The 20622-nt window shown below is 43.1% G+C and overlaps 1 pseudogene; it reads right to left on the reverse strand.

Annotated features, from left to right (window-relative positions):
* Positions 1 to 552: 552 nt before the first annotated feature.
* LOC147985435 (protein FAR1-RELATED SEQUENCE 5-like) lies at positions 553 to 2131 on the reverse strand (annotated as a pseudogene).
* Positions 2132 to 20622: the final 18491 nt, after the last annotated feature.

Here is a 20622-nt window from a genome sequence, read left to right on the forward strand (position 1 = left end):
ATGGCTTCCAAACTAAGGACAAAGCGAGATACCAAACATCAGGAATAAAATGACCATCTCCATGCTGAAGTGTGACCTGAACAAGATTCTATGGTAGGAGATCCTTAAATCAGTCAAGAAGTGAATGAATAACTAGGTACACTTTTTTATTTTCCTGGTGAATGTGTGCCATTACAGAACATCAATGTGAATGCTAATGTGTGCCATTAGAAAACTCGCAAAAGTTGTTCCAAAACCGCCTATAACAAGTTTGCATAAATCATAAGCATCCATAGGTTTTGCAAGTTTATGAGTAAGGAATATAAGCACGAATGTTAAGCATCCACCTACAATGTCTCCAATTTGTGAAGTTAAAGCTAGGAAAACACGTAAATTAAAACGAGTCCCTGCAAATCAATTCATAGTTGCCTTTTGAAACTAGCAGTTGCTTGATTTCCCATCTACATATGCTCAAAAACCAGGCCACAATTGCTTCATCTCCCAAGACACTGTTGATTTTTTTGCTTCAACTAGTTTGCAAGCCCAGGGGCCATTATCTTCATGTGGTAACCATCATAGCAGCTTCCCTAGGCATGTCGCAGCAGTGTGATCGATTGATTCACAAATGCTACATTTGTTCTTTTTCTTGGGGTGTAGCTCCAGGGCTGATTGGAAGCGCCTGCTGCGGTTGTGCCCTTTTGTGATAGACTGAGGTGGATCCATAGGAGTAGGGGGCAGGAGGTTGGCTTGAACCACTTGGGGCATTACGGTTTGATGCTTCCCTAGCTTGAGCCACTTCTCGGGCTGCCTTTAGCCTCTTCTTCCTTAGTTTATTCAGCTTAGTGACCTCAGCATCTGCAGCTTTCATGTGCCTCCTAACTACAGTGGCAGCCTCATCACTAGTCATTGCCTTCTTGGCTAGCTTTGCAAAATCCATTGTCAGAGTCACTTGTCGAACCTGGTTCTCTGACTCAGCGGGCAAGTCTAGTGGAGGGACCTCGTTAGTTGGCGGTGGCGCACTTGGCACCACATCCTACGTCCAGCGGCGCTTGATGTAATGTGCCGGTATCTCATTAATGCCAAGGTGCATGAAGATTTTCAAGACATGGCAACAAAGTATGACATCCCTATGCCACTTGCAACATTCACAATCATAGATTGCTGGTTCTGGCCTCACTATGACTAGGTACTTCCTTGAGCCATACCTTGGAACTTCTTCTGTATTGGGCTCAAGGTGATAGAAGTTGATTCCAGAGGGGCACACATCGTACTGTCCTATCATCTGAAAATCATATCTAAATTTCTCATAGATGTCCCTAGTGTATGGCTTGTAGGCATGCCTCTCAATGGGGAAACACGACCATCTTTGTGCTTCTAGATGCTCTGTCTGGTAGTCGTTTCCGCCCTCCCTCACGAGTATCTGTACCTGAATCTTCTCGTATTGCTTCACGAAGTTGAGAATTGACTTGTGTGGGTTCACATAGTGCTTCAAGATAGCATTGAACCCTTCTTTGCGTTGCGTCGACTGAAGGAAAGGGAAGAACCTGAATTTGAAGTAACACGGCACCCATGTAGCCCGGTATTCATAGAGTTTCTCAAAGTGGCCATGCATAAGACCTTCATACTTCAACTGAAGTGCAACCCATTTCCTTTCAAATTCAGCCAGGGTGAAACGGAAGTCAATGCATTCATTGAAGTCTTTGACCAAATTTGCATTCCTAGCCAACACAGAGCCAAGCTTCTCTTGTGCTTTCTTCATTATATGCCAACGGCAACAACGGTGAATCATTGTCGGGAACTTCCTCTTGATAGCTTGTGCCATAGCAACGTCTTGGTCCGTGATGACGTTATCCGGAGCCAAACCATCCATTGCCTCCAAGAAAGCATCAAACAACCAGTCATAACTTGAGGCTAGTTCCGGCCACACAAATCCACATCCAAGCATAATTGACTGCCCGTGCCTGTTGATGCCAATGAAGGGGGCAAAGGGCATATGGTACATGTTTGTGAGATAAGTTGCATCAAATGATATGCAGTCATGATAAGCCTCTACGTAAGCTTTCCGTGCCACACCATCCACCCAAAACAAGTTTTATGCCCCGCCTTCCACATCCGTCTTGCATTTAAAGAAGAATCCTGGATCGTTTTCCATCACCTTGCAAAAGTAGCTTAGTGTTTATTCAATGTCAATGTCCTTAGTTGGGGCATTCAGCTTTGAACTGTGGTTATGGATGGCTTTAGCTGTGTATGGGACAATTAACTTCAAGTCGTAGTATGATGACATTATCATCATCATCTTTCTTAGCATAAATCAAAAAACAGAAACTTGTATTTTAGGACAAACTAACAACAATGTAGCGAGCAACTTGTTTTTATAGAGAACATAAAGCAACACTTATGCATAGGTAGAACAAGACCAGGTCTTTTTTCACCAAGTTTTTTTGCTGGGTCATGCTTTTTTTATTATGAGTTGCATAAAAAATGAACATAGTTGCGTCAGTTTATTCGTTCAAGTTTTCAAGTTTTCCTGATCAGGGTCACCCATGAATCCTAAGCAGATTATACTAGGATAGGAAAGAAATACAAGTACTTGAGGTAGGAATAGGTAACACCAAGTTTTTCTGCTGGATCATGCTTTTTTTATTATCAGAGTTGCATAAAAAATGAACATGGTTGCCTTAGTTTACTGTTCAAGTTGCCAGGCTCTTCCGAGTTAGGGTCCTCCACGAATCCTAACCAGTTTATACTAGGATAGAAAAAGAAATCAAAGTACTTGATGCAGGAATAAGTAAGACTTCTCAAGTAACAAGATTAATTCAATGAGAAGGGAGAGGGAAGGTGGTGTGGGCAGTTCTTTTTTGTTGTACCTGCTGTCAAGTTGCAGTCGTTAAGGTGAGTCATAATTTTTTTTTCTTCCAGTGGGATGCCTTGGTGAGAATGAAGGTATTTCAAAAGCGATGGCTTGTCAATCATTGGGTGGTTGTGATCTGCAATAAAAGTGATAACCTCTCATCTGCCATCTATAAGCTTCACCACCATCTTAGCATGGCATTTTGTTTGCTTCACAGTCTCTCGCTTCGTCTTATTCTTGTAAGTGTGTTCTTCGCCATCCTCTTCAACATCTTGTTTAGGTGATCTCGGGCATGTAGTGTTTTTTCTTGATGAGACAACATCCAAGACCCCAACCCTCTCCACTGGCTTGTGCAACTTGTTACAGTAGAATTGTTGCTTTTCCAGCACGCCTGTGTAGGCTGACCTATAAGACGTATTCGACTTGGTTGAAAACCCCATCATCAAAGCATAGTGATTGTAGTGTTCCCTCGCATCGTCTAATGTGTCAAAGCACATGCCAACATAAGGTTGATGTGGCTGTGACCCAGCTTCTTCGTCTTCCAACTCATGTGCCTCATGAACTAAAGCATTAGTAGGAGCAACCATAGGTGGGGGAGCAGCAACACGATTGTTCAGGACATGAGTAGTGTTAGAGCCAACATTGGGGTCAGGGGACTCACCAACCCCCTCCTCCAAATGGTGATGCTCCTGCTCATCCCCTGCATGCAAGAAGGGTGCACCCAACTCGATTGAAATGTTGATGGAATCTACATCAAGTGGTGGTTTATTCAGATCAATCATCATGAATAATCAACCTGCAACAAACTATGTGTTAGCCCACCACAAAAACATGCATGATCTTTTTGAACAAACTAGTTCTAGAATAAAAGGAGCAACTATAAACACTTGTTTGGGCAACTATAAAGTTAAACAGAGGCAATTTCTATGTTCTTTTTCTCAAAAGTTTATTGTTTCTCTTTTTTCTTATACCTTTTATGTTTCTACCAGTATGACACATGTATATAGCAGTAAAGGTTGTTTTACATGATATGCGCTTTTTCATTTGTGCCTTTTTCAGCAACAGATTACAACTTTTGACGATGAAAATAACATGCATATCTGACGGGGAGCTTACCAGGAGAAGAAGGTGAAGGAAATATGCCCTAGAGGCAATAATAAAGTTGTTATTTATATTTCCTTATATCATGATAAATGTTTATTATTCATGTTAGAATTTTATTGACTGGAAACTTAGTACATGTGTGAATACATAGACAAAACAGAATGTCCCTAGTATGCCTCTACTTGACTAGCTCGTTAATCAAAGATAGTTAAGTTTCGTGACCATAGACATGTGTTGTCATTTGATGAATGGGATCACATCATTAGGAGAATGATGTGATGGACAAGACCCATCCGTTAGCTTAGCATGTTGATCGTTCAGTTTTATTGCTATTGCTTTCTTCATGACTTATACATATTCCTTTGACTATGAGAATGCAACTCCCGAGTACCAGAGGGACACCTTGTGTGCTATCAAATGTCACAACGTAACTGGGCGATTATAAAGATGCTCTATAGGTGTCTCCGAAGGTGTTTGTTGGGTTGGCATAGATCAAGATTAGGATTTGTCACTCCGAGTATAAGAGAGGTATCTCTGGGCCCTCTCGGTAATGCACATCACTATAAGCCTTGCAAGCAATGTGACTAATGAGTTAGTTGCAGGATGATGTATTACGGAACAAGTAAAGAGACTTGCCGGTAACGAGATTGAACTAAGTATGATGATACCGACGATCGAATCTCGGGCAAGTAACATACCGATGACAAAGGGAATAACGTATGTTGTTATTGCGGTTTGACCGATAAAGATCTTCGCAGAATATGTAGGAACCAATATGACATCCAGGTTCCGCTATTGGTTATTCACGGGAGATGTGTCTCGGTCATGTCTACATAGTTCTCGAACCCGTAGGGTCCGCACGCTTAATGTTCGATGACGATTTATATTATGAGTTATGTGTTTTGGTGACCGAAGTTTGTTCAGAGTCTCGAATGAGATCACGGACATGACGAGGAGTCTCAAAATGGTCGAGAGGTAAAGATTGATATATTGGAAGGTAGTATTCGGACACCGGAAGGGTTCCAGAGTGTATCGGGTACATACCGGAGTAACGGAGGGGTTACCAGAACCCCCCGAGGAAAGATATGGGCCATATGGGCCATAGGAGGGAGGCTAACCAGCCCACAAGGGGCTGGTGCGCCCCCCACAAGGGAGGAGGCCAAATTGGATTAGGGAAGGGGGCAGCGCCCCCTTTCCTTCTCCTACTCCCTCTCCTTTCCCCCTTTCCCCCTCCGGAAGAAGGGAAAAAAAGGGGGGCCGAATCCTACTAGGAGTGGAGTCCTAGTAGGACTCCCCTCTCCCTGGCGCGCCCCTTGGTGGCCAGCCTCCTCCTCCCCTCCTTTATATACGAGGGCAGGGGGCACCCCAAAGCACATCAATTGTTCTCTTAGCCATGAGCGGTGCCCCCCTCCACAGTTTACTCCTCCGGGCATAGCGTCGTAGTGCTTAGGCGAAGCCCTGAGCGGATCACATCACCAACACTGTCACCATGCTGTCGTGCTGACGGAACTCTCCCTCGACCCTCTACTAGATCAAGAGCTCGAGGAACGTCATCGAGCTGAACGTGTGCTGAACACGGAGGTGCCGTACGTTCGGTACTTGGATCGGTTGGGTCGTGAATACATTCGACTACATCAACCGCGTTAATATAACGCTTTCGCTTTTGTTCTACGAGGGTACGTGGACACACTCTCCCCATCTCATTGCTATGCATCTCCTAGATAGATCTTGCGTGATCGTAGGAATTTTTTTGAAATTGCAAGCCACGTTCCCCAATAGTGGCATCCGAGCCAGGTCTATGCGTAGATGATATGAACGAGTAGAACAAAAAGAGTTGTGGGCAATAATAGTCATACTTCTTACCACCAACGTCTTACTTTGATTTGGCGGTATTGCTGGATGAAGCGGCCCAGACCGACATTACATGACCGCGTTCATGAGACTGGTTCTATCGACGTGCTTTGCACACAGGTGGTTGGTAGGTGTCTGTTTCTCCAACTTTAGTTGAATCGAGTTTGACTATGGCCGGTCCTTGTTGAAGGTTAAAACAGCACACTTGACGAAAAATCATTGTGTTTTTGATGCATAGGTAAGAACAGTTCTTGCTAGAAGCCCGTAGCAACCACGTAAAACTTGCAACACAAAGTAGAGGACGTCTAACTTGTTTTTGCAGGGCATGTTTTGATGTGATATGGTCAAGACGTGATGAGATACAAATTTTTGTATGAGATGATCATGTTTTGTAAAAGTTATCGGCAACTGGCAGGAGCCTTATGGTTGTCACTTTATTATATGAAATGCAATCGCCATGTAATTGCTTTACTTTATCACTAAGCGGTAGCGATAGTCGTAGAAGCAATAGTTGGTGAGACGACAACGATGCTACGATGGAGATCAAGGTGTCAAGCCGGTGACAATGGAGATCATGACGGTGCTTTGGAGATGGAGATCAAAGGCACAAGATGATGATGGCCATATCATGTCACATATTTTGATTGCGTGTGATGTTTATCCTTTATGCATCTTATTTTGCTTAGTATGACGGTAGCATTATAAGATGATCCCTCACTAAATTTCAAGGTATAAGTGTTCTCCCTGAGTATGCACCGTTGCTACAGTTCGTCGTGCCGAGACATCACGTGATGATCAGTTGTGATAAGCTCTACGTTCACATACAACGGGTGCAAGCCACTTTTGCACATGCGGAATACTTGTGTTAAACTTGACGAGCTTAGCATATGCAGATATGGCCTCGGAACACTGAGCGAAAGGTCGAACGTGAATCATATAGTAGATATGATCAACATAGTGATGTTCACCATTGAAAACTACTCCATCTCACGTGATGATCGGACATGGTTTAGTTGATATGGATCACATGATCATTTAGATGACTAGAGGGATGTCTATCTAAGTGGGAGTTCTTAAGTAATATGATTAATTGAACTTTAATTTATCATGAACTTAGCCTTGATAGTATTTGCAAATTATGTTATAGATCAATAGCTCATGTTATAGCTTCCCATTTATTTTTTATATGTTCCTAGAGAAAAATAAGTTGAAAGATGATAGTAGCAATTATGCGGACTGGATCCGTGATCTGAGGATTATCCTTATTGTTGCACGAAAGAATTATGTCCTTGATGCACCTCTAGGTGAAGGACCTTTTGCAGGAGCAGATGCAGACGTTATGAACGTTTGGCAAGCTCGGTATGATGACTACTTGATAGTTTAGTGTGCCATGCTTTATGGATTAGAACCAGGACTTAAAAATGTTTTGAATGCCATGGAGCATATAAGATGTTCCAAGAGCTGAAATTGATATTTCAGACTCATGCCCAAGTCAAGAGGTATGAGACCTCTGACAAGTACTTTGCCTACAAGATGGAGGAGAATAGCTCAACCAGTGAGCATGTGCTCAAAATGTCTGAGTACTACAATCGCTTGAAACAAGTGCGAGTTAATATTCCAAATAAGATAGTGATTGACAGAGTTCTCTAGTCACTATCACCAAGTTACTGGAACTTCGTGATGAACTATAATATGCAAGGGATGGAAAAGACAATTCCCGAGCTCTTCGCAATGCTAAAGGTTGCGGAGGTAGAAATCAAAAAGGAGCATCAAGTGTTAATGGTTAACAAGACCACTAGTTTCAAGAAAAAAGGCAAAGGGAAGAAGGGGGACTTCCAGCAGAACAGCAAGCAAGTTGCTACTCCCGGGAAGAGGCCCAAGTCTGGACCTAAGCCTGAAACTGAGTGCTTCTACTGCAAAGGGACTGGTCACTGGAAGCGGAACTTCCCCAAGTATTTGGCGGATAAGAAGGATGACAAAGTGAAAGGTATATTTGATATACATGTTATTGATGTGTACTTTACTAGTGTTCATAGGAACCCCGGGGTATTTGATACCGGTTCAGTTGCTAAGATTAGTAACTCGAAACAGGAGTTACAAAATGAACAGAGACTAGTTGAGGGCGAGGCAACGATGTGTGTTGGAAGTGATTCCAAGGTTGATAAGGTCACCATCGCATACCCCCTCTACCTTCGGGATTAGTGTTGAACCTAAATAAATGTTATTTGGTGTTTGCGTTGAGTATAAATATGATTGGATCATGTTTATTGCAATACAGTTATTCATTTAAGTCAGAGAACAATTATTGTTCTATTTACATGAATAAAAACCTTCAATGGTCATACACCCAATGTGAATGGTTTGTTGAATCTCGATCGTGGTTATACACATATTCATAATATTGATGCCAAAAGAAGCAAAGTTGATAATGATAGTGCAACATATTTGTGGCACTGCCATTTAGGTCATATTGGTGTAAAGCGCATGAAGAAACTCCATGCGTGTGGAATTTTGGAATCACTTGATTATGAATTGTTTGATGCTTGCGAACCATCACTAGTGCGTGTCGGTCCTAAACAAACGGTTTTTAACCCCTTCCCGTGACGGCATTCAGAACCGTCGCCAAGTGAGTGTGGGCGATAGTGGGGTCCTTCCCACATGACCCAGAAACCGTTGGGGATATGCCCTCCTGGAACACACGCTCGGCAAAATGAGGTCGTGTGAGACCGGTGAGCACTCAAATACAGAAATACGTATGGTAGTGTTAAAAATACAATTATACAGGCGAAATCATTTTCGGTCATAAGTACATCCCACACAGTCAGTCACCACGAAATGTTTCTGTTCATATATACATCCCACACAGTCACTACAAGGAAAACGTTTGCGCAAGGTGGCGTAACGCAAACAGTTTTGAAGAGAATGTCGTGTGTGATTGTTCGTTGATCCAACACGGTTTATTCCTAGAAACTGTGTGCGTTGCGTGAGGTCATCGCCCACGGTATTTTTTCAACAACCGTTTGCAATAGCAAAACCCAATTAGCAAGCTAATTGGCCAATTAGCAGGCTAATTGCCCTATTATTAATAATCCATTTACTAATCTAATTGACATTCAAATTAAGCACATAATATATTTCATTTCCATATTAAGGAAGCAGGATTTCATAATTGAAATACATCAGAGTACAACATGATATAGCTTCAGCACTCAGCTACCCCATTACACAACTGCACCAGCAACAAGTTTCACATGCAACATCTAGAACCTTTTGAAATTAGCATCATAGACGGTACATAGAGAGATGCATCTCATCTGGAAAATTGCTGAAGCGAAAGGCCAATATTGCACTACTAGGAAAATGCTTACCAGTAGCGCTGGTTTTTGAGCTACCAGTAGCGCGGGCACTAGCGCTACTGCTACGGCGCTACAGCTATTTTGTAGCAGTAGCACGTTTTTAGGCCAGCGCTACTGGTAAGTTCAAGTACTAGTAGTGTGTTTTCAGGCCCGCGCTACTGCTAACATTTATGCTTTTTTAGCATTTTGGCGTTGTACATGTTTAAACAGATATATCTTTTATATAATAATAACTCATCATGAACTAGTCTCTTTAAATAGCATATTCATTACCACTTGTCATCACCATCAAACAATGTTTGTCAATGAGACATCATATAACAAGTTGGTCACTAGTCATAATCACAACTCATCATCATCATCATCAACTCTAACACATTGTAGCACATAATAACACATTCTATCTACGACCTACTCCTCTCATAGGACCTACTCTACCCTCTCTTAGGTAAAATATCATAAAACAAGATAGGCATTGACGCTACATGAAGGAAAATTGACTCTCCATAATAAAGAACGGAGATCATCTTGTCTCCAAGTCTTGGCCTACGCACAATGTTGCTTCCAAGTAGCTCTCTATGATGGTTCAAACATTTTTTGAAATAATCTATTATCATGGCTTCCTCGCTTGTAGAAATCCGGTATGGACAGAAGTGATGTGGATACTGCGGCTGACCTGGCCGTGGTGGCCATAAGCTCATAACATTAACGCGACCTCTCGTCAACATTAGATGAGGCACACAATCCATCAGGATTTTCTGTTCAAAAACATAGTAATAACTTTGTAGTTAGCAATATAGTTTAGTTTTAGAAGAATGTATGCAAAAGATGCATGGATGTCGTAATAGTAGAAAATATTACCATGATATCTCCATTGATGTTACCGTAGTTCAACACGTGCACTAGTGGCACGTATTGACCATAATGTGGAGGAGTTTGATAATAGCTATTGTAATTCTCAATATCAGTAAAAAAATCCGGTAAGACCATCTTGCTCCTTATAAGTTAATTGTGCTTCACCATTGTAACAGTAGGTTCTCTCTAGCATTTTCCGTACATTTTTTGAAGAATGAAAATAAGCTGTCAATGGAAATACACTGTCAAATATTTTGAAATAAACAATATAAATTACTTAGTAAATATGTTTAAGAAACTCACACAGCGGTAGAACTGGAAGCGTGTCAACAAGGACCCAAATGGTCATATCATTTTCGTCGATGTCAGGATCACCAAGATCGAAGGTGGGAAGCATACCCTCATGAAAATCATACGCCTTGCAAAGGGCTTCCCAATTCAGGCAACCAAAATTGGATGAGTTCACAGAATTGTATAGATTTACAGCAAAATCATAACCATGATGGGTCCTTAGTTGAATTATCTTTGTCTCCATTCTTTCATGATCTTCAAAACCCATCTTCTCCAAGACATAGCGTCTTGCATGGCATGGGATAAGCTATTCGAATTGTAAAAGATGGAAATTACACGTTGAAGAAGCAGAGAAGTCGCGCAAAAAATAACAAAAAACACTTGTCGTCGTTGCGTACCATTTCAACATCGAAGGTCTCTTGGAGCTTGATGCTGAAGCGCCGACCTTCTACCAAGTGAGGCCTGTCGCACAGACTACGCTCATCTTCGCAGTAGTCGCACATAGCGAATCCCCTTTCGTCGTCAGACATTTCCTAATAGGTAATTAATAATCCATCATCGAATACATATATAGTAGTTTGTAGCAAAGATCATCATATAACAACTAAAACACCTGAAATTTGTAGTTTGTAGTAGTTTGTAGAAAAGATCATCATATAATCCATCATGAATACATATATAGTAGTTTGTAGCACAAACCGCGCTCATCTTTTGCATTCAATAAGCAAATAACTAATAGGTAATTAATAATCCATCATCGAATACATATATAGTAGTTTGTAGCAAAGATCATCATATAATATCACTAATACATCTCGAATAATAGCTCCTCTAGGTTCAGTGGGCCGCGGTGGACACCCAAAGAGAAGGAACCATCACTGGATCATAGCTCCGGTGAGATCCCCAAAGAATCTGCCAGGTATTGGAGAACCGGCCGTTCGCCAATGCAACCAAGTAGCGCTGGACGTGCGCGTTCTCCTCCATGACACGGTGCTGTACCACCTACGCGGGGGACTCAAGCCTCTCCACTGATGCAGGCCCACGTGACCGCCACCAAAGAAGCTCCGGGTCGACGACGGGCTGGCTCCTCACTAAGCTGCGCTCACAGAAGGTAGCACAACCCAGTACCAGCCCGGCGGAGCCCAGTCCCAGACATGGCCCCTCGGCTCAACCAGGAGTCCTCCACCGAGTCAACGTCGAGGATGCGGGATAGGCATCGTCGACGTCGAGAACAAAATGCTTAATTATGAAAACAAAATTAATAAACACATAGAAAAATTTGGCATGACCTTTGCTAAAAACAGGACATATCGAGCGCCTGAAATTTGCCAAAACATAAACGAATTGACATTTCTGGGAAAACATAGGCCACTCGGAAAAATATGACATGTCCAAAATGTGACATGTTCAAAATATGCATGACATGTCCACTGCAAATTTGCATATTAACAGGAAAAATTGCTTTAACTAAAAAAATAACAACAATTGCTTTAACTAAAAAAATACCTAGAATTCTGTTAACTACACCTAAAACAACTAAAACACCTAAAATTCTGTTAACTACACCTAAAACAACTAAAACACCTAAAACTCTTTTAAATACACTTAAAACACCGAAATTCTATTAACTACACCTAATTAAAAACCTAGCTAAATTTCTATCCTAACTTTAAAACCTAGCTAAATTTAAAAACCTAGGGTTCATATGAATTAACTAGCGTTCATACCTAATCTGTCCAAGCAAGGGTTTGATCATGCATAACCTAAATTATTCTAAAAACCTACATTTTTAACTAAAACACCTACAAATTTAACTAAAACACCTACAAATTCAACTAAACACCTACATTATTCTAAGAACCTACATTTTTAACTAGGATTCAAAATAATTAACTACTCTCTAATAACTATAACTAGGGAGGGAGGGAGGAGGAGGGAGGAGTACCTCTCGGTGGAGGAGGGCCGGCGCGGGTGGGGGGGCGACCGACGGGGGAGGATGGCCGGTGCACGCGGGGGGGGGGGGCAGCAGGGGAGGAGGGCTGGCGCGGGGAAGGGCGGCCAACGGAGGAAGAGGGGCCCGCGCGGGGAGGGCGGCCGGAGTAGGATGCGGGGGCGGCGGCCGGATCGGGGGAGGGATTTGATCTGGTGTGAGCGTGGGAGTGTGAGTGAGGGGAGAGGGGTGCACGCGCGGGCCGGCGAGGGAAAGGAAGCAGAGGTGGGCCTAGCGGCAGCATGGGGGAGGAGGCCCAGCGCTATAGCTAAAGCTGCAACAGGGGGCCGAGAGCATGGGCCATTAGCAGTAGCGCTGGCCGTGAAATACAGCGCTACTGCTAACGTGCACTTGTAGCGCTGGTGCTAGCCGGCGCTACTGCTAAATAGCAGTAGCGTGGGGTCTCTAACCAATGCTACTGCTAAATGTCTACCTATAAGCATTTTCCTAGTAGTGTTGAGCCTTCATTCATGTTGAAGGTCTTTGCAACTTTAGGCTAGTGCCTGTGGATGATTGACCGTCCATCCTTCGACCTCTTCCGGAACACTTCAATATTGAACCGTGGGTGTTGTATGAAAACTTTCCTCGCCTCCTGATCACAGAGGTGGTTTGAGAGGTAATCATCAGTGAAGCCTGAAAACAAGGATCTGCATAAATATCTTCTCTATATTGGAAATGGGGCAAAGGAATACAAAAGGCAAGGTATAATAGTTAGTACCATCTTGTAAACCTCGGTGCTTCCCATTATTTCCCTGCAACACATATAAGGTAGTTAGTCATCAGGTTAAGTAAGGGTCCGCATGCTATCAGTAAAATATGTTGATGATAAATAAGCACATTGCAGATTCATCAGATTAATTCAAGCCACATGGAAAACCCATTTATCCAAACAAAGCATGATTAAGAACTAGGAAATATAACACTTGTATATGTTTCTCATGTATTAAGTGCAACCAAATTCGATTTATTCCTCACATGGTATACAATAACAGAATGCAGCCACAACAATTGAACATCGCATTGCAGAATTGAACCAAGCAGTTAACTAAACACCACAACAAATGAACCAAACGTTAACTGAGCACCACATTGCACAATATAACATACTCCTAATAGAAGATCAGACAGTTAACCAAACCAAGCATGCTTAACAACTTGAAAATATAGCAATTGTATTTGTTTCTCATGTATTTAGTACAGCCAAATTCGATTTATTCCTCACATGGTATACAATAACATAATGCAACCACAACAATTGAACATCGCATTGCAGAATTGAACCAAGCAGTGAACTAAACACCACGACAAGTGAACCAAGCCACAACAAATGAACCAAGCAGTTAAGTAAACACCAATTGAATAATATAACATACTCCTAATAGAAGACCAGACAGTTAACCAAACCAAGCATGCTTAACAACTTGGAAATATTGCACCCTGAAGAATTGAACATCACATTTGCAGAATGGAACCAAGCAGTTAATTGAACACCACATGGTAAAAGTAGATAGCACGATTCACTAGAATTTGTTAAGGAAAGGCAGTAGCTAGCAAACTGAACATGGGTCCTTATAGTGAGCTAATAAGACAAGCTACTCCTCATTGTCGGAGATATCGATGACGATTGGCTCCTTGGACATGGAAGAGGGCGAGGCCTCCGCATCGTGGGTGCCCTCGTTATAGTGGTGAGTAGCCTGAGCCGCTCCGGGCACAAACATGCTGGCTCTCGAGATGAGGTAAGCACGTGCATGCTGACAGAACACCTCGTAGTCTTCGTTGAAGGCACCGACGGTGGCCTCGAGAAAACGCCACGAACTATCGTTTAAAGCAGCCAACCGCGTTGCGGCGTCGGCGCGCGAGGCGTCAACGGAGGCCTCGACAGTGAGGTGCTCCTCCAAGATCTGGGGGTCGGCACGAATGGCAGCCATCGTGACCTCATCCGCGCATGCGGCCGTGATTTGCTTCTCCGCTGCTAAATTCTCCTTGAGGTCCTGGCTATACTACGTGCACCATGTGTTACACCCACGATGTGGCTATATCTCCCACGTGTCGGAGCACGACTTAGAGGCATAACCGCATTGTAGGCAATGTCGCAAGAGGGGTAATCTTTACACATCCCATGTACTGAATAAGAAAGAGGTACAGAGTTGGCTTACAATCGCCACTTCACACAACACATGAATAAAGCATTACATCATCCAGATACAAACAAGGTCTGACTACGGAACCAAAATAAAAGAAGACCACCCCTAATGCTAGATCCCCGATCGCTCCGACTGGGCTCCACTACTGGTCAACTGGAAATGAAACAACTCAACGCACACAATCTTCATCTAGCTCCTCCTTGAGCTCGGTTGCGTTACCTGCACGGTATCACCGGCACCTGCAAAACTGGTTTTGGGAAGTAATCTGTGAGTCACAGGGACTCAGCAATCTCACACCCTCGCGATTAAGACTATTTAAGCTTATGGGTAGGGAAAAGGTATGAGGTGGAGCTGCAACAAGCACTAGCATATATGGTGGCTAACTTACGCAAATGAGAGCGAGAAGAGAAGGCAAGCATGGTCATGAACTAGAAGTGGTCAAGAGGTGATCCTGAAAACTACTTACCTTCAAGCATAACTCCAACACCGTGTTCACTTCCCGGACTCCGCCGCGAAGAGACCATCATGGCTACACACGCGGTTGATGCATTTTAGTTAAGTGTCAAGTTTTCTACAACTGGACATTAACAAATTCCCATCTGCCCATAACCGCGGGCACGGCTTTCAAAAGTCCAAAAACCTACAGGGGTGTCCCAACTTAGCCCATCACAAGCTCTCGCGGTCAACGAAGGATATTCCTTCTCCCAGGAAGACCCGATCAGGCTCGGAGTCCCGGTTACAAGACGTTTCGACAATGGTAAAACAAGACCAGCAAAGCCACCCGATGTGCCGACAAATCCCGATAGGAGTCGCACGTATCTCGTTCTCAGGGCAACACCGGATGGGACTAGCTACGAGTAAAACCAACCCTCAAGTTTCCCCAAGGTGGCCCCGCAGGCAGCTCGGTTCGGACCAACACTCAAAGGAGCACTGGCCCGGGGGGGTTAAAATAAAGATGACCCTCAGGCTCCGGAAACCCAAGGGAAAAAGGCTAGGTTGTTAGTGCAAATGTAAAACTAAGGTTGGGACTTACTGGAGGAGTTTTATTCAAGGCGAACTGTCAAGGGGTTCCCATTATAACCCAACCGCGTAAGGAACGCAAAATCAAGGAACATAACACCGGTATGACGGAAACTAGGGCGGCAAGAGTGGAACAAAACGCCAGGCATAAGGCCAAGCCTTCCACCCTTTACCAAGTGTATAGATGCATTAATTAAATAAGAGATATTGTGATATCCCAACATGTAATCATGTTCCAACAAGGAACAAACTCAAAACTTCACCTACAACTAACAACGCTATAAGAGGGGCTGAGCAAAGTGGTAACATAGCCAAACAACGGTTTGCTAGGACAAGGTGGGTTCGAGGTTTGACATGGCAATATGGGAGGCATGATATAGCAAGTGGTAGGTATCGCGACATAGGCATAGCAAAAGAGCGAGCATCTAGCAAGCAAAGATAGAAGTGATTTCGAGGGTATGGTCATCTTGCCTAGAAAGTTCTCCGAGAAGACGAAAGCTTGATCCTCGTAAGCATACTCAACTGGTACCTCGAACACGAACTCGTCTCCCAGCTCTACCCAAGGCAAGAACACAAGCAAAGGAAACAACAATCAACCATGGTGCAATGCGCAAGCAACATGGTGCAAAACATGGCAATATGGGATGTGAAATGCAATGCATATGCGAGCTCCGGAAGGAAAAGATTGAACCACGCCTCAACTTGGCAAACCAATAGTGCCACTGGAAAGATTAGTTGATTTTGGTCAAAATCGATATAAAGATCACCGAATCGGATGCACGGTTTGGAAATAGCAAGCAAAACAATAATGGCACAAAGCTGCGATTAACAGCACGATCTCATCTAAATGCATCAAGAAAAATAATCTATTGCACTATAACATAGCAACAAAGCACATGACAGTGATCCACTCAAGATGCTTGACAAAAGATGAACATTGAGCTACGGCTAAAACTGTAACATCCCAAATTTCCAATTTGGAATGTTATACATTAGATCATCAATGCATATCATATTTTATTTTGCATTTTGGTTGATCCTAGAAATTCTACGCAACTCAAGGACCCACGGAGAGAGTTGGGGATTTCGTTATTTTTATATTTGAGTTTTCTCAAATTTTGAGAATAGGATCATTTGATTTTATTTATTTTATCATCAATTATTTCTATTACAAAAATATGAGAGAGGGAATAAAATGACTTTCCCAAAATAAAGAAATATTGAGGATTTAATAATAAAAACAAATAAGATTTTATTTCGGATTTTTTCGGTGTTTTATCTGAATTTAAGAAAAATGTGCGTTTTTCAAAATTGCATTTAGGTCCCAAATAAATGTTCACCTTGTGCGGCTTGATTTTAGAAGCCGTGAAAATTTATTTCGGAATGTTTGGAGTCCGTTTAGTATTTCTTTTTATTTTCTTCCGAGCGAAATTATTAAAAAAAAGTGAACCGACCTAACCGGGCCGTGTCCGTCTGGGACTCTAGCCCGGCAGGTTTTATAAGCCGGGGCAGCCCACCCGGGCAAACCCTAGCCCCGAGTCGCCCCGCCCCGCCTGCACCGCCGCCGCACGCGCCGCCGCCGCCACCCGCCTGCGCCGCCGCCGCCGCCCCGCCGCACGCTCGCCGAGGTTCGCCGCCGCCTCGAAGTCCGTGCCTGATTTTTTTCTTTTTAGAAAACCGATCGGTTTTCCGTCGGTTTTTCGTTGGTTTTTCTTTTTTTAGATTCGGTTTTTTTAAATAAATTGGTTTTCTGGTTTATTTAATTAGTGAGCGTTCGTCCGTTCGTTCGTTCTAGCGAACGTTCTTCGTTTTTCTTTTTCTCGGATTAAATCCGCGATTTTTCTAATCGCGATTCCTGATCTGATTTTCGTTTTAGTATAACTTTTCGCTCGTTTATCGGAATCAGGCGATTCAAGCGCCTAGAGTTTCATCTCGAAACCCTCTATCCGTTTAACCAACATAACAAGATTTTGCTACTGTAAAATTTGCCCTAGATCCAGATTAGTAGAACGAAGTTGTTTTCTTTCGCAGTTTGACTTTCCTTGTTTCGTTCGATTTGATTCTTTTTGCCAACTGGAGTTCTTAAGTTGAACCTTCTAGTTAGATCTCTTATTTGAGTTTTACCTGTGCATTAGATGAGTACTTATTGTATGCTTGTTTGTTTGTCTACGATAGAATACCCGGAGTGCGCCGCTTGTTACTTCGAATCTCTAGGTTTCCCAGATCATCAGCAAGGCAAGTAACACTTTGATCATACCTTTCCTACTACCAAGTTTTATTGCATTAGATCAATCCTCACACATTGCATGATTAGGATCTAATTAAATTGTGGGATGGGAAGTAGTTGAGGTAGTACCTATTACCTGTTTATTATCAAACCTTTGGGAGTTACTTCTGTGTTTGCTTATTATGCCATGCTATGCTAGTAGACGTGGATTGGGTGAGTGATATCCATGACAGATGTGAGTTTTGATTAATTAATGGTTTATCTAAGGTGGAAACTTAAACACACATCTGGGTGGATTGAGGCACCTGGGTATTCCAGGACTTGCCTGTTTTCTTTTGGACCGCCACCCAGGCTCAAAGGGATCATGAGACTATTCATACTAGAAACTTCCGTGTGCAGCCACAAGCTATTATGGGCTCTAGCATAGTTGACTAAGTCGTGCGAACTCTTAAAGTGGTAGACTAGCAGATGTAGGGGATGTAGGTGGTACGGTCTACCCGATCGTAAGGTGCTAGCGCTTCTGAAAGACTATGTCTCGGTCATCTGTCTTCTCAAACACCATGTAGTGCGAGAAACCAAACGGAGGCGATCGAGTCTTGTGGGGAAAAGTGCACAAACCTCTGCAGAGTGTAATAAACTAATCATGATTAGCCATGTCCCCGGTTATGGACATCTTGAGTATCTAGTACCTAGATTATCATGTGAATCTCAACATGTTACTCTAAATTAATTTTGTTGGGTTATGTTTAATGATGATGCTTAATTGGGATTGAGAATGCTGTCAACCATTCTCAATGTTTAACAACTACCATGATAGTTAAATAAATTTATTCCTTTGAAGTAGGGAAAAATTGGTTTTACGCAAAACTGTAACCATAGAGCTTTCCACCAGCCAAATATGCATATAGTATAGCTATTTCATTCCATTGCTCTCTATGTGTTACATTGCCAGCATATTCCATGCGCTGACCCGTTTCGGGCTGCAACGTTAATGTTGCAGACTTTTCAGATGACGATTAAGGAGTTCTTAGGTCGTGGTTCTATACTCAGTGATGCCGTTGGAGTTGATGGACTCACTTATCTTCCAAGCCTTCGCTGTTATCGTTATTAGATGGCCTTAAGCCATATTTATTGTAATAAGTTCTCTTTTGAGACACTCGATGTAATAAGTGTGTGATTGCTACTCTGCTATAAATCCTCCGAGTACTGTGTGGTGTCAGCATTACTGATCCAGGGATGACACCGGAGCACAGAGATCAGACTGTTTGAGGTCTGGTCGCTACAGAGATGGTATCAGAGCACACGCTGACTGTAGGACACGACCACTAAGCTAAAAGACCTAGATCACTATCCATTCTCTTCTCTTCTGACTTCTCATCTTTTCTACTCTTTAGGATGGCGGATGCAAGGAACAAGTTCATGCAACCGGATGAAGATACACCCTTTGGACATCACTTGAAGGAAGTCACTAGATACCTGAACATAGGAGTACCAAGCTTCACCGGAACCTACAACGCCACTTTACCTGAAGAAGAGCGCTGGATGATTCAAGTACAAGTTCCAGGAAGGACGTTCATGCCAGTCACTGAGCCCATAGAGTTTTCTTTTGATGCACCAACTTGGAGTCTTGGAAAGAGCATGGCAGCTCACATCGCCATGGGACGCATTGGAGAAGTCTACCGCAATGATCTCAAGGATACTATCTACCACATTTGTGGGCGCCGAGATGAAAACTGGGAGATGATCAGCACCAGGAAGGATAGATCAATCGCAGCTTTTATCCAGGAGTTAAACCAGCACATTCGACGACAGGAGAACCAGATGTGCGCCGACATGATAGATCTGAAGAAGGCTAAGACTAGAATCAAGGAACTGGAGGAAGAACTGAAGGCTACACGTGAAGATTATGAAGAGGAATTTGAAGTATTGGTGGAGAAGAATGACGACCTGATCAAGAAGATTGGAATATTTATGGGAGACCCTATGCCAATAGAGGAAGACGAAGAACCCAAGGAGATTAGCCCGGAAGACTACATCATCATCGACGACACTGACTCGGATCAAGATAGTAGTGATGATGACTATGTTGATGAAGTTGGAGCAGATATCATGGAGTCTGCCACCGAAGAATATTTCTAGTAGACCACCTCATCAGTAGTAGTAGTCCACCATGTAAATATAGTAGTCCGAGCACTTTTGCGATAGATAGATCGATTGTATGCCCTTGTTTGATTGATTGAAGTGAATTGTTTGCTTTTGCCTCATGTGCATATGGGTAGTGTTTTCTCTTTAGACCCCTCTATTCTTACATCTCATCTTTTCTAAACCCTCAGATGCCTCCGACACGTGACCCCGGATTTTCCTTTCCACCAGAGCTCACCCAGTTGATCCAGCAGCAGAACACATTGATGCAGTTGCTAGTCCAGAATCAGAATCAGGGGAACAACAACAACAACCCACCACCACCACCACCACCTGTTGACCACTTAGCCCGTTTTCTTAGACTGAATTCGCCTGTGTTTTCCAGTAGCACCGAGCCGATAGTAGCAGATGATTGGCTCCGCAAGACAGCTAGAGAGTTGACCACATCAGGATGTACGGATGCGGAGAAGGTGAAGTTTGCCGCACATCAGCTAGAAGGACCCGCAGCATCATGGTGGGAGAATTTCACAGCCACTTTCCCAGTCGACACTGTCACATGGGACCAGTTTCAGCAGGCTTTTCGTACTGCACATGTTTCAGCAGGAGCTATGGCCATGAAGAAGCGTGAGTTTCGCAACTTGCACCAAGGAGGACGGACAGTTGGCCAGTATGTGGAGGACTTTAGTAAGTTAGCACGTTATGCCCCAAATGACATCGCTACGGATGCAGCAAAGCAGGAGAAGTTTCTCGAAGGACTGAATGATGAGTTGAGCATGCAGTTGATGGTAGCAACCTTCAACAACTACCAGGAG

The sequence above is a fragment of the Triticum urartu genome, chromosome 2A (genome assembly GCF_056163025.1).
Source record: "Triticum urartu cultivar PI428250 chromosome 2A, HENAU_Tu73, whole genome shotgun sequence".
Classification (NCBI taxonomy): domain Eukaryota; kingdom Viridiplantae; phylum Streptophyta; class Magnoliopsida; order Poales; family Poaceae; genus Triticum; species Triticum urartu.